Here is a 14,775-nt window from a genome sequence, read left to right on the forward strand (position 1 = left end):
AAGGGCCAAGCAATTCCACTGGGAGGTATAATCACATAGAGATACTCTCTTACATGTATGCAAAGCGGCGTGTACAGGAATGTTTATTTCAGCATTGTTATTCAATGTTATTCAATATATTCAGCATATATATTACATATATATAATAATGGATAAATCTCAAAAATATGTTTAGAAAAAAGGGTAAATAGTGGAAGATTGTGTATACTTTATCATTTTCACATGCACAACACTGCTGTGTATTGTTTAGGGCTACATACATGTGAAATATATCAAAGATATGCTTAACAGTGATAAATATTAAATTCTAGAGTTGATTTGGGGAAGGATGCAATCAAGTTTCAAGTATATTTGTAATCTATTTCTTAAGGGTGGTGGCTTTGAATGCCATTTATATGACAACAACCACAAATTTGTGTGTCTAGCACAGACATCTTTCCTGAACTTCGGGCACGTATATCCAGATTTTTTTTTTAAAGATTTTATTTTTCCTTCTTCTCCCCAAAGCTCCTCTCCCCTCCCCCCAGTACATAGTTGTATATATTTTCAGTTGTGGGTCCTTCTAGTTGTGGCATGTGGGACGCCACCTCAGCATGGCCTGACGAGTGGTGCCATGTTCGCGCCCAGGATCCGAACCTGTGAAACCCTGGGTTGCCGAAGCAAAGCGCCAAAACCCAACCACTCGGCCGTGGGGTCGGCCCCCAGATGTTATGATAGCCTTAAGTGACCCAACTGAACTCCCAGTTTGGTGTTCTACCCAAATGGCTCCACCCACAGTCTTCCTCATCTCAGTTAATGACAGCTCCCTCCCTCTGATTGCTCAGGTAGAAACTTTGAAATAATCCTTGAATGCCATCTTTCCCTCACACCCCACATTCGGTCAGTAGGATATTTGTCTTGTCAGTACCTTCAAAACATATCCAGATTCCTACTACTCCTTGTTGCTTTACTATTACCCCACTGATCTATACCACCAATATCTTTTGCTTGGATTTTCTAAATAGCCTCCTAAATGGCCTCTCAGCTTTCATCCCAGCACTTCCCCCTAACCCACTATCTATTCTCAACACAGCTTCCAGAATGGTCCTGTTAAGTGTAAGTCCCATTATGTTACTCCTCTGCTCAAAGCCGCCAGTGGCTCCTCATTTCTCTCTTAGAAAAAGCCCAAGTCCTATAATGGTCCCCAAGGTACCGTATGCTATGGTCTTTGCCACCTCTCTGACCTTATTCCCTTAACTCTTCTGTTCATTTGCATTGCTCTGGCTGCACTATTCTCCTTGATGTTCATTGAACACGCTTCAAGTGCTTCTGCCAGACATACTTCCATGCTTGAGCTTTTTCCATCGACCTGCATGGCCAGCTTCCTTTACATGTTTGCTTAAATGCCCCTTCCTTCCTCAAGTGTTTTCTCAGTGGTTACCTTCTCACTTAAATAAGGCCCCTTTATTTAAAATTACAACACCCCCACTCCTAATTCCCCTTTCCATGCTTTGTTTTTGTGTATATCACTTATTTTCTTCTAACACGCCTCTCATTTGCCTTTGTTTTGTGAACACACTTTATCGTCTGGCCCTTATGCTAGAATATAAACTCTGCAAGAGCAAGGATTTTTGTCTGACTTGTTCACAGGTGTATCCCCAGTACCTTGAAGAGTCCAGGGATAGTAGACTCTCAATGAATGTATGTTGAATAAATGAATAAATGAGCATACAGTTGTTTATTTTGTTATTCTATCTATCTCTAATGTAACAATTTACAGAAAGGTATTCCATTAGGAAAGAAATTATAGTCCAGTGGTAGATGCTGAAAATAATTGCAAATAGTGGATATTTGTATAATAAGATTTTATATCTATTTTTATAATAAAACTTGACCCTAGAAATGGAATTAATGATGGGCCAGGTGTATATATCGAGTGGGTAGCTAGTAGGAAAGGAGGATAAAGCAAGGGGGAGCTCACCCAAGAGCAGCCGTAGACTTCAGAACAATATTTCCTCTAACAATACATTTTGTTTTAATTTTTTTGTGAGGAAGATTGGCCCTGAGCTAACATCTGTTGTCAGTCTTCCTCTTTTTGCTTGAGGAAGATTGTCGCTGAGCTAACATCTTTGCCAATCTTCCTCTATTATCTGTGGGATGCTGCTGCCACAGCATGGCTTGATGAGCTGTGCCTGCTCTGTGCCTGGGATCTGAACCTGCGAACCCTGGGCCGCCAAAGTGGAGCACGCAAACTTAACCACTCCACCACCAGGCCAGCCCCACAATACATTTAAAACTCTTATATGGAACCTTAGTCAAATGCAAAATCTCATGTTCTACAAGTGCTCTTTTTAGTTTCTTGGGTAGTGCGTTCAGTGTGTATCAGCTTCTTTATATTATTTTAACACGTCTTTGTGTAATTTTTTTTAAGCGTGGCACTTGAATTTTCAGGAGTGTTCTGAGCAGTGATTGATCATCGTACATGCATTTTGAATAGGGACATCTGTCTCTGCCGCATATTATGTCTCCTGACATGCCATTTCTCAGTTTGACAGGGCACCTCTAGAGGGCATAGGTTTTAATAAGAGAGACTATGCAATTTTTTTTCTTCCATAGAAAGTTGGTGGTGTTATGTTTTATAATGAAATAACGCATAGTTGGAATGACAGCTTGTCCAATTTACTTTTCTTCATGAGCCAAATATAAAAATAGCAATGATGCTTATTTGTTTTAGCCTTTGTAATATCCTCTTCCAAACATATTTAATAGGAGAATATTTACTAAATAAGTTTGCTTGTAGTCATAGTAGACAGTGACAGAAGTGGCTTTTTGTCTTTCTCCTAAATTTTTCTTTTTGTATCCTTATCACTGTTCTTCTATACCCTAAATTTCTTCTTGTATTATATTAAATGAGCAAACTTAGATTTTGAAGCATATTGAAACATTGTAATTTTTTGAAATGTTGTAGTTTTTTTATTACTTATTTTAAATTTATTTTGATACTATTATTACCAGTCATTCGGTAATCATTGCACAATTCTAAAAAAAAATGGAGGTACAAAGATGAGTGAATGAGTTTTCTGTGGATTCTGCCCTGGAGGAGGCCCCAGTTTAGTGTGAGAACTAGACGAAAACACCTTCATAATGACAAGATGTGAACACTCGGGCAGAAAGAGGAATGATGGCCCCTGGCATTGAACCAGTGAGAAACTCTGCTTGAGTAGGGGACGCTGGGCAAGCTGACAGAGAAGACAACTGATCTGTGTCTAAAAAAGCGAATGTGAGTTTGCTAACAAAAAAGGAGGGGAGGAGGGGCAGAGGGGTGCAACAGCAAGGGGAAATGGGTAGAAGAGTGAAAGGTATTGGCCGATTTAGAGAAAAGTGAGAAATTCCTTGTACCTGGACTAGTGGGGGTATGGGGGAAATGGCAGATGAAACTGAAGTGGAATTTTCATTTAGTGGAATTTTCATTTATACGTAGAATTTACAGTCCTTTTCTTCCATTTTGATAGTTTCTACCTGGCTCTAATATCTTGTCTTAGACTCCCCCAACCCCCAGATATTTCTCAGTCATTTGAGAAGACTCCCTGGAACTTATTTTTCCTACCTCATTTTTTCCTTTCCTAATGACTTATCTTGATTAATTTTCAAATATGGGAATTAATTTCAGTTACTGTGTTCAAAATATTTTATTAGAAAGTCTTACCTTTGATCCAACTAAATGATTAGCCAATTTACTAATTAAAAGGAAATGTTTTAAAGTTTAGTTTAACGTATTAACAGTTTAAATTAAACTAATCAATTCATTTCTTTGCTTGGTTATTTTAACGGTTTCTGAGGAGTAGTATTACAGAAATTTTTATGATGTGTATCTTTATGCCGATAGTTAACGTTAGTCCTTGTCCAGGTCTCTGTCACTGTATTTGCTTGATCCTGCACTTGCAACATCTTACCATCAGGAAGGAACACCATCTTTTTTTTTTTTTTGCTGAGAAGGATTTGCCCTGAGCTAACATCTGTTGCCAATGTTCCTTTCTTTTTTTTTTCCTCCCCAAAGCCCCAGTACATAGTTGGATGTTCTAGTTGTAGATCCTTCTAGTTCTGTGTGAGCCGCTGCCATAGCATGGTTACTAACAGACAGATGGTATGTTCCACTCCCGGGAACTGAACCTGGGCCACCGAAGCAGAGCATGCCCAACTTTAACCGCTAGGCCATCAGGGCTGGCTCAAGGAACACCATCTTGAACTTTTATTTTGTAGAACTCTCTTCTCCTTTGGAGTATTTTTAGTATTCCTTAACTAGCTATTTCCCATTTCTGTATATTTTCGTAAATTTTTAGAGCATTTAGAAATCCTATGCCAAACCTTTCAGTTGTAGGAAATTATCTTTTTATTTCAGAATTCTGTGATCTGCAAAATGGGTATTCAGTTACTTAATGAGATTATTTTCATGTCCAGAATGTTTGCCCTAAACAGTTCAAAGGTAAGTTTTTTTGTTCAGCTTTAGCAATGATTTTTTTAAAAAACTTTGAAAGTGTTGCTTTATTAAAATAATAGAAGAAGTTGTAGAGGAAGAACTCCCAGGGAAGAGGTTAAATCATATAAATAGCTCTGCTGAGAGTGCAACAAAGTTCTCTATTGTGCTGTTGCCACAGCAGCACGAATAATTCAAAACAAGGAAATGGAGTCTCATGTTTAATATAATACAGACTTTTCCCTAGAACTTCTGTGGTCTAGGGTTTTTCAGAGATCGGCATGTTTATCTACATATTTCTAAATTTAGATATGCCTTTAATGTAACATAGTAAAAGAGAAGTACTTAAAATTGTATATGATGCAGTTATTTCTTAAGCATTTTTTTTAATTGACTTTAAAACATCAGGATTCTTCTTGCTGAAATAATGCCTCAGGACATTGTGAATAAGTGCTTATGGAGAGAGACATAATCTTTTATGCATTTCACATTCAATTTTAAAAGGTCGCTTTGAAAGGTATGAAGAGGTGTTTGGTAATTCAAGAAAGAGAAGTGATTTTTTTTCTCTTGAACATTTAACCCCTAACAAGAGCTGCCTCTGCAATGTCAGTAGGTATTCTATTCTGAAAGTCCAAATCTGGAAACTCAAAAACATGGATGTGGAAGTTTGGGAGTTTAAAAGTAAACTTTATGTCATTTTAGAAATAAATTTGAAAGATATTGAACTCTAATATTAAGCCTGTATCAAATTTAATTCACCATTCAATAAAGCACAACTAAACCTCCACCAAAAACGAAATTCCAATATGCCATAAAAGCTTGTTTACAAAGAAGTGTTGGAAGGTAGCGAACTACTTTTTGTTAAATATACTTGACACAACATAGTCCAGATAGAAACCTGCTTTGGACTTTAAAAGTTTATTGTCCCTTGGTTAGCTAGTTCTTCTTGCTGCCTGCGTGGCTTTCATGCACCAGTTTTACCCTTGTTCTTGCTAAAAAGTAAATGTTTGGGCAATTCTGGTTGTTATGGGATAAGAAAAAGTGAAATGATTAGGGAATTTTCATATTCTGATCCTTTCTACCCAGTGACTTCATGATGAAGATGATGCAAAAAATTGGTCAAATGTATATTCAGTATATATGTGTGTTTGCATTTTACCCATTTAATAAGGACAAATATTTCCTAGTTTTCTCAGAGGCTTAATTCATTTACTATGTATAAATTGGCCAAATATTATTTCTTGCATGAAAATTTTATTAAGGAATTATGACTCAATTCTTCACTTATCTTCTCTGTCTAGCATTGAAAGGGGAATTCTCAGAGGTTCAAGAAAATAATTGTGAATCACCCTTAAAAGTAATTGAAAAGTTAGAAAGGAAATAAAAATAAAATGAAAATGTGTTCATCCATTCAGCAAATATTTGTTAAGGAACTACCTCTGTTGGGTTTGTTTCTAGACACTGGCGTATTGAAAAAGACAGGATGACCTCATTAAACTTACATATGACCTCATTAAACTTACATATAATAAATGTTTTAAGAGGGAGCTTAGATAATAAAATAACCTATTAAGATTTTCCAATATTGTTAGGATTCCTTCCATTCATTTACTCATTCAGACAATATTTCCTCATGAGCACATCAAAATTTTTCTTATGTACCCTAATCTCCCTTTCTTCATCCAATGTTGTCTTTTCCAATTTCTCAAAAGGAAGAAAATTTTAAAAATTAAGTGGACTTCACATGCTGTTTGGAAGCAGGATTATCTATTTAGGGCTTCATTTTATTTTGATGTTTCCATCTCAACCTTGATACTTTGGGGAAGGTGTGCCTGAGGAAGACTAAGTGTGACATTCAAGAATAGAGTCTGAAACAGGATCAGGCAATGACATATGTGTTCTAGAGGATCATAAACTTTCTATATGATGGTCATGTTTTATGTGATATTAGTGAGCATCATAACTATTCATTGACTTCTATTAATAGATTTTTCTCAAGAGGAGGAAAATATTGCATGGGCTTTGTGGCCCGTCCTCCTGTTACTATACTTTGTGGAGCATGCTTTATAGGTACACCATTTATGAGAGAGGGGCTGACAAAGGCTTCCATAACTTCCAGTCTTTAAATGATGAAAATTGGGGAGCTGGTGAAGGATTTCAGGGAACCACTTACTTAATTGACTCTCTTTTCAAGAAGATGTATTTCAAAGGATAATAGCCTAAGATTCAACTCCAAAGCTTCAGTGTAGATAGGAAATTCTTCTGGCTGAACTATATAGCTAATGCTCAATTACCATAGCTTCTGTTGAACCATATTCTAAACACCTTCCTTTGTAACCATCACCTTGCACAGAAGTCTATATTTTTAGCCTTTAAGCAGAGCTCAAGCACTGTATTTAGACATCTGACTTGAAGATTAAAATTTGCTCAGTGAGCAGAACAAATGTTCAGAAAATAACTTTTCAAGGTTAGAGTTAGTGTCCTGAATAAAACTCCTTTTCTTCTTTTTCTTTCTATTGAATATAATATAAATAATGTACCCTGACTGGCTTTCAAGATTAAAAAATCAGAGAATAACAGTGAACTTGGAGAGGGAAGCGAGAGTAATTAAAAATTGAAGGGGCTTCTGTTGAACAATTGTTTGCCTGAAACTAAGTACACGTTTTATTCCTGATTCAATAGGATTATGGATCTTAAAAGGATTTTAAAAACTATGTAGTAAAGCTTTTTTAAAAAGGACCAAAATGAGCCTACACCCACCTTTAAAAAAATGGAAAGAACGTACACATACACACACACATACACAAAGTCATTATAGTATCCCTCTCAGAATGGAGAGAAGAAAACTATTTAATTATTCTTTATGACCAGTAATTGTAGACCATTTACAATGTGCTAGTCATTGTGTGAAGGCCCTTTATATCATTGACCTTATTTAATGTTCACAGCAATTCTATGAAATAGGTATTATTAGCCCATTTTATAAATGAGAAAATAAAGAGCAGAGCATTTAATAACATTCCTAAGACTCTACAGTTAGTGAGTGGTAATATATTATGGATATTTCTCAGGAAAACCCCAAAATAATACCTAAGACTCTCTAGTGTTGAGAAATAAAAACATTTTACTTCTTAAGGGAATAGATGAGAGTGATACATCATGATTATTATTCTTAAACAAGACATTGCAAGATCCCAGGGGCCTTTCCAGAAAGGGAAGTCACATATTTGCACTGAGGGAAAGTGATTATCACTTGGTGAAAACTTAAGAATTCAGCTCACTTTGATTGTGTGCGACTTGCTGGGAAACTTATCTCTTTGTATCCCACAGCTGAAAGGATGTTGTAACTGCATTTCACAATGGGTCGATAACTAAATGGACCTGGGCACTCCCTCCTCCTTGCTGCCTGGTGGAGGTATAGCCTTCACTTAGTGCAGCCCCAGTTCCATGTGAGCAGTACAAGCTAGAACCCAAGACTGTTTGAATGATCACAAATTCCCACCCTGTAAACTAGGGCTGAAATAAATATTGGAAATTCTGGACAATGTTTAGGCATTGCATTTAGAAAGGAATAAAGAGCATGTGAAACTCTTTGACTCTTTTCTGATTCTTGGTGTTCTAATGCTCAAAGCACACTTTAACCCATCACGGGGAGACATTCCATGGTAGGGCATGGTAATAATGTAAGAAGAGAGAGAGTAAATCAAAGGTGAGTTAGAGATTTATTTTTAAACTTGGTGGAATACCAAGTTCATGTGGCAGAAAGTATAACAGAGGGCTGAGTATTACTTGGTGAACTGATTATCATTCCTCTTTGTAGAATGGGTTGTCAGTACACATGGCCCAAATGGTATCTTAATTCTTCATTTAAAATTCTAAAAGAGAACAAAAGTTTTATGTCAAGTACGTCATGTTGCTCTAAAACAGAGACTTTTAAGTACTAAGATATAATTCCATTTAGTCACTGAGTCATTGGCTTTTTCAGAACTCTTGGAAATTATCACCATTATTTATAGATGGGAACATTCGCCTGGGGAATTAAATGATTTGCTCAAAGGAAAACAGTAGTAAATGGCAGAATCAGCCATCTAATACTTTGGATTTTTAAAAAGTATTAAAAACAAATAAATAGAACCCCCCCCCCCCATTTCTGTGTTTGTAGAGTATTCTGCCTACCCCTCACCCTAGGCAAAATAAGGAAGTAGAAAAAACATTACTGTGAGAGTTAGACAGATGTCTGTTCAAACCCTGCCTCATGTCACTAACTATACAACTTGAACAATTTACCCAAACTTCATTTTCTGAAGAGAAGATGATTTTATGTATGTGAATAGAAAGAAAGTCTGGGAAGCTGCCCTGTTAACAATAGCTACTTCGGCAGTGTAGGGTTAGGAGACAGTTTTTACCTTTGTCTTCATACATTTTGTGTATTATTTGATTTTATGATCATATATTATTTGTATAACACACAATACTTTGCAGTCAGAAAATAATTATGAATTTTATTTAGTGTTTACAAATAATATGTAGATACCAATTTAAACACCCCGTATAGATGTACACATACGTATGTGTGTGTATATTTATTTCTTTTTCATTAAACACTGGACATATGATGGCTACTGGAACATGAAACTCTGGGACCATTTGTATTTCATATGGTCAGATCACATATCCTAACTTTTGATTCAGAAAACATGGCCTCAGTTATGTATTCAACTGCGTACTTTTTTCCAATTCTCTATTAGCTCTTATTTCATCTTCCACCATAGTCACTACAGAGGAGAGAAGCATGTTTTGTTTCCATTCTTAATCTCCTTTATTTCTTGATCCTCAAGGATTTTGTTCTTTAAGTTGTCTGTAGTTTTAAGACTATGACTGGTGAACCATCTGGATTCCAAAAGAAATCTCTGTAGAGTGCTAGACATTGGTTTTATTGTCAGAATTTATCTGTAGTCAATTCTGGTCCTCCATTTACCAAATATGAGAACTTTGTGAATTTACCTAGTCTTTGGGTAAATTAGTCTCCCTGTCTATAAAATAGATGTAAGAAAATTTAACTCTCAGGATTGTTGTGATAATTAAATGAGCTAAAATTTTCAAGTTTCTGGTGTTATGAAGACTAGATAAAAATCATTTTCTTTCTCCTTCACTTGATTTAAACCCAACATTCACTCTTACTGTTGTCCCAGGTAAAAATTTGCTTATTCATTTTGCAATAAATTAGATGTGAATTTTAAGTCTGTTTTTAAGTGTAATTGAATTTCTTGTGGAGTAACTAAAAACGATGGCCAACTGGCAGTCTTTTCCGTATTAGGTTAATTTCAGCCTAAATTTTCTGGGTTGCTAGGCAGGCTTCTCTTTATCAAGGAGTAAAATAAAAATCCACAAAGTCAAGTAACATTAAAATAAAATTTCTGAAGCCAAAAGACTAAGTAAATGGCACTGTGATACATGAGAAGATTCTGGCACTTATGAAAAGGGCTGCACATGTTTTTGATGTCTTCAGATTTATGAATTTATTTTCTTCCCTGACTCTCAAAGTAAAAACCTTGGTCAAAAAAGAAAAGGTAGGACAAAGAATATAAAGTTTATCTATAATCATACCATCCAGAAATAATCACTCTTCACATTTTGGGCTTTTCTTTTAGTCTGTTTTCTATTGAATATGTGGATAAATTTTATGTATGAGGTGTGAGTGAGTGGAGTATAATTTGTGGTCCAAGATAGGGATAATAATAATCTTTTTGTATCTTTTTCCCTTACTTAGCATTGTACTGTGAACATTTTTTTAGTGTCATTACGTATTTTCAATATCATGATTTATAGAAGTTGTATTATAATCTATCCTATGATTATACCATAACTTCTTTTGTTATTCCACTTACATTGGGCATATAGAAAATTTGCAGTTCTTTCACAACATTTTAAAATAACAGCGTGATGGACATTTATTTACATAAATTACCATCTGCATCTTTGATTCCTTTTTCTTTAGAACTGATTCCTAGAAATGGTCACTCTCAAAGAGTGTGAACTTTTAAAAAGATTCTTGATATACTGTGACAATTTTTTCTCCAGAAGAGGTATACCAATTTACACTCCTATTGGTAGTATATGAGGTGCTCTTCACATCATAAGCTTGTCAGCATCGTGTATTAGCATCGATAGGTAAAAATGTTAATCTTTCATAATTGGCATTTGTTTGATTACCAGTGAAATTGTTACGTTATGTGTTTTGTTTACTGAGGAATACACACACACACAGACACACACACACACACACACACCCTGGAGTGGTCTTCCCTTCTTTTCAGCAAGTATTAGATATGTTGCATTGCAATGGCAGTTTTTAAAAATTTATTTGAATATATGTCAATAAGCAAAATGTTGGCTAAAAATAATTCCCTTAGCAGCAAGTTTAATCAAATGCTTAAAGCATTTTAAAGAGACTAAATGTGGGATGCTTTCCTCAGAATGATGTGCTGCATGATACTCTGCTTCTGAGATTTTCATGTCCCCTTTTATGCTGGGCATAAATTTTGTTGGTAATTTTGTTGTGTTTACCCTGGGTTCCCCAACAATGTCGAATTAGCAACTTTCAAACCTGCAGACATCTGCTTTTGTCATCAAAATTGAAAGATATACCTGAAAGGAAAGGTTTCATTCACAAACTGTATAATCTTCTGCTTCTGCAGAATTGAAAGGAACTGACTTGAAAACATATTTAAGGACTCAGGCTTCAGTCAGCATATAGCTTAAGACTGGAGAAAGGACGAATTTCCTTTCAAAGTAAGCACTAGCATGACTGTACTTCCTAACAAGAAAAGGTAAGATCTTCTAAAATTATGTCATCATTTCCACACCAATTGCTATGATTCTAAAAATTCCTTTCTATATAATCTGGTGGTACTTTTTTATAAACTGTAAAAAGTCAATAGTAATTGCAGAATTTTTAGTGTGTATAGATGTGAGTTTTAAATGGTCTTATTATGTATGATTTTTTAAGATGCTAGCTTATTTTTCCAGGATGTCATGTTTGATGTCTAGGAAGATCAGCTTTGAAACATTTCTAATTAGGGGAAAAATAAGTTTTTATAAGAGTAAAATGTGATCAAAGTCTTTGGCAGATTGAAGAAGAAGCCTGGCTTATAAGAAGAGATTTTATAAAGTACTTTTTAGGCCTTAGAGGAAGGTAATAAAATAATTTTATTGAATTCAAACATGACTCAGCTTCTAATATTAATTTTGTAAATAGGAAAAAGGTACTTAAATTATTAAAGTGCCTTCATTTTAAAGGTTAACTTTATTATTATTTTTAGTTAGCTCATAGGGAAATTTATTTTTTACCTCTTTTAAAGCTTTAGATCTTTCTTAATTGACACACAATTATTTGAGTGCTTTCTATGTCGTGCATGCAGTCAGATCCTACCTATGGGCTCTGCTTATCTAATAAAGGAGGTAAAGTAATGATGTATATCTGGAACACAAGGTAATGAATCCTATTACTTGGATACGTCCCTCTTCTGATTTGCAGACAACTTAACTGTGACATCTGGTCTTTAGCCAGTGCTGGAGATGGAGCAGAATTAAGTATTTGAGAGCTATTTCATTTGTTTCTCCATTTTAACTATGGTCCTTTCTGAATGTGTTCAAAGAACTTTTCATAGCTATAGTCCTCTAATTTTATGTAAACTAAGTATACTTTCTATTGCTTCTTTTTTACTATAAAACCTTGTGTGTTCGTTTTAGAAAAATTAGAAAATACTGAAAAGTAAAAAAGAAAAATGAAAAAAAATTATCAAAAGAGAATTCCTGGTAACATGTTGGCACATACTCCAAAGTCTATTCTATATAATTCATATATAATTGTTTTTATGAAATGAAACCAAAGTGCTTGGTCAACAGCTTATTACACTGAATATCATATCTTTGACATTACGTATTTTTTAAATGTTGTTACAACTTTTTTTATTGAGCAACTAATATCTAGGGCAGTGATCACTTCGGCTTGCAGACAAATTTTGCGTAGTCTGAGGAGTGTTTGCTGATCTTTTGAAAAGGAGATTTCACATAAAAATCCAGATGTCTAATTCCTCTTGAAAGTTGGGAAGCGCTGCAGTGCTCATTATCTGCTTGGCCACAGCTGGTGGGAGCCGATTGTGGCCCATGTTAGCTGGGGCCTGTGCCCTGCGTTCAGTGCAATCCTCCCCTAGTTTCCTTCATTCCTTGATGTTCATGCCTGATTCCTGAAGCCAGCTGAATCTGCAAGAGTAGTGGTTTGTCTAGGATAGTGGTTTTTCAATGAGACTGTAGTGGCCTCTAAAGCAAGGTTTGGGAATTTGTGGGAATGTTTTCTGGGTGCCACAATGCTTGGAGGGTGCTACTCACATTTATTGGACTTGATTCAGGGGTGTGAGAGGTCCCATAATGTGAGGGATAGTCCTGTACCTGGAAGAAGTTTTCTTATGTCCTGCATTTTAAAATATCCCTTTGGACATTCATTTGGGTAAAACACCAGTTTATAATTATTTGAACCTGGAAACAAAATCTGTTGAACTTATGAAAACTGTTTTTATTCAGATTTAGTGTTCACTGAATTGTCTAGGGCTATGACTATCATATAATTTCATGTTTTATTATTAGAAGTTTTACTATGAATTGTTCACCATTTGGAAAACCATGTCATTGACAACAGCATAGCCTATGGTACTTGAATAACCACCACACACAGCTCCTTCAGTGTGTGTTTGGAGCTCCCTTGTTCAATATAGAAAAAAAGAAAATTGAGACTCCTTAGATCTTTTATGAATAAGTAATAATTTTCATTTCCTATGAGAGAATATTAGTCGTTCTTCATATTTTCTTTACTTCTACAGTCTGTAATTTGCCTTAGCATGTTATCTGGACTTCAGTTAATCTTATTTTCCTTTATTTTATCATGTACCTATAAGTCTGGCATATTGTTTCTTATTTTATTACTAGATTTTATTCCAATGTCCACTCAAACCCTCTAGTGTCTCATTTTCCTGCCTTTCTTGTAAGGGCTAGCTTCTTGTTTCTTCTCTTTGATATATATTTACTCATTGGTAGTAGGGCAAGCATTGGAGGATTTCTTAAATGTGTAAATGCTCAAGCCTGGGAGCACTTCACTGATTTTTAAAAATACACTCTATAGAGATTGAATTTAGAATCTATCAGTTTCATTTTAGGTTAGCAAAAAAGGCATTGCAACATACTTGTTTTAAAAGTGGGACTTTGTGCTTGGTAAGCTTAATGTTCTAGATGAGCATCAAAGATGTATATAGGTCCTAAAGAGGCTTATAGTCTTCTAAAAAGACATTACATAGAAATAATTTACAGCTAGACTTAGAGGATGATAAAATATGCTCTAGGATCTCAGAGAGGGGCAAATTAGTATGTTTGAACTGGGAAGGAAGGTTGTAGAAGTAGCTGAGGAGGTGCCCCCGAATGTAGAAGCTTGAGGAGGCTGCAGAGAGCTTTAGAGATGGAGAGAGTGCGTCTTTTTCTTTTTTCCTTCCCTTCTTTCCACTTTAGAGCTCTGTATCTTTTCCTCTTCCTTCCTTGAAGACACAGAAGCTACAGATGTAAGTGACAGAGACTAAAGCAACTTGGTCATGGATGTGAAGTGTTGATTTTAGGTATTTGTTTTCACCTTAAACTCAGACAAATATAAAGATGTGGCCTTGAGGGCTCGGAATTGTGCAGCTGTCGCTCTTCAAGGCAAATTGTAGGTGGGATCTCAGAGCAAGACATCACTTGCATTTCATTTCAGTACAGTACATTTTCTTAGCTCTAATCAGAAAACAAACTTATAGAGATGGAAAAATAAATTCGATAGCTCTCCAGAGTTTTTTCTTTCCTTATTTTATTAGGTGAGTAATATTGAATGGGGGGAATACTAAGAAGGGAAAGGTGACAGTAGTGAATTGCTAGTTTCTTAGCCTGTCTCAGTTTACCAAGTTTAACTCTTTTTGCGACACCATCACCACATGTGAATATATACAAACTGCTCTAAATGGACCTTTTCTCAGCCAATCAGAGGACACAGTTAATGAGTCTTCGATGATGACTTGGACTTCAGACATTCTTATTTCCTAATGTCATAATCCTTAGATATGGTGGGGAACACACTTCAAAGTGAATACTCCAGGTTTAATTCAAATGCCACCCATTTTGTAGCTTAGAAAATTGTGTGATGTCGGGCTCTTGGGTGACTGTGTTTTGTATGTTGCAATCTTTTGGAGTTGGATCATCATATCCAAAGTATTTTATTAAAATCTGTCACAGGCTCTTTATTT

General features: G+C 35.5%; 1 protein-coding gene across 10 annotated transcripts in view; it reads left to right on the forward strand.

Moving 5' to 3' along the window:
* Positions 1–14,775, forward strand: part of HDAC9 (histone deacetylase 9) — a 546,893-nt gene that overhangs the window by 173,079 nt on the left and 359,039 nt on the right. The gene's annotated exons all lie outside the window — the stretch shown is intronic.

This window comes from Equus caballus, chromosome 4 (assembly GCF_041296265.1).
Source record: "Equus caballus isolate H_3958 breed thoroughbred chromosome 4, TB-T2T, whole genome shotgun sequence".
NCBI classification, from domain to species: Eukaryota; Metazoa; Chordata; class Mammalia; order Perissodactyla; family Equidae; genus Equus; species Equus caballus.